Source organism: Arachis duranensis, chromosome 10 (genome assembly GCF_000817695.3).
Source record: "Arachis duranensis cultivar V14167 chromosome 10, aradu.V14167.gnm2.J7QH, whole genome shotgun sequence".
Taxonomy (NCBI): domain Eukaryota; kingdom Viridiplantae; phylum Streptophyta; class Magnoliopsida; order Fabales; family Fabaceae; genus Arachis; species Arachis duranensis.
In genome coordinates, this window is record NC_029781.3 from 74480792 (window position 1) to 74481759 (window position 968).

Genomic DNA, 968 nt, shown 5'->3' on the forward strand with positions numbered 1-968 from the left:
ATGGGCTTGTCCTCATCAATGGGGATGTCTCCCTCTATGTCAACTCCAACTGAATAACAAAGGTGACAAATGAGATGAGGAAAGGCTAACCTTGCCAAGGTAGAGGACTTGTCCACCACCTTATAAAGTTCTTGGGATATAACCTCATGAACTTCTATTTCTTCTCCAATCATGATGCTATGAATCATGATAGCCTAGTCTATAGTAACTTCGGACCGGTTGCTAGTGGGAATGATTGAGCATTGGATAAACTCCAACCATCCCCTAGCCACAGGCTTGAGGTCATGCCTTCTCAATTGAACCGGCTTTCCTCTTGAATCTCTCTTCCATTGGGCACCCTCTTCACAAATGACTGTGAGGACTTGGTCCAACCTTTGATCAAAGCTGACCCTTCTAGTGTAAGGGTGTTCATCTCCTTGCATCATAGGCAAGTTGAATGCCAACCTTACATTTTCCGGACTAAAATCCAAGTATTTCCCCCGAACCATAGTAAGCCAATTCTTTGGGTCCGGGTTCCCACTTTGATCATGGTTCTTGGTGATCCATGCATTGGCATAGAACTCTTGAACCATTAAGATTCTGACTTGTTGAATGGGGTTGGTAAGAACTTCCCAACCTCTTCTTCGGATCTCATGTCGGATCTCCGGATATTCACTCTTTTTGAGTTTGAAAGGGACCTGGGGGATCACCTTCTTCAAGGCCACAACTTCATAGAAGTGGTCGAGATGCACCCTTGAGATGAATCTCTCCATCTCCCATGACTCGGAGGTGAAAGCTTTTGCCTTTCCTTTCCTCTTTCTAGAGGTTTCTCCGGCCTTGGATGCCATAAGTGGTTATGGAAAAGTAAAAAGCAATGCTATTACCACACCAAACTTAAAAGGTTTGCTCATCCTCGAGCAAAAGAAGAAAGAAGAGAGTAGAAGAAGAAGAAAAGAGGAAGAAGGGAATGGCTTTGTGTTCGGCCAAAA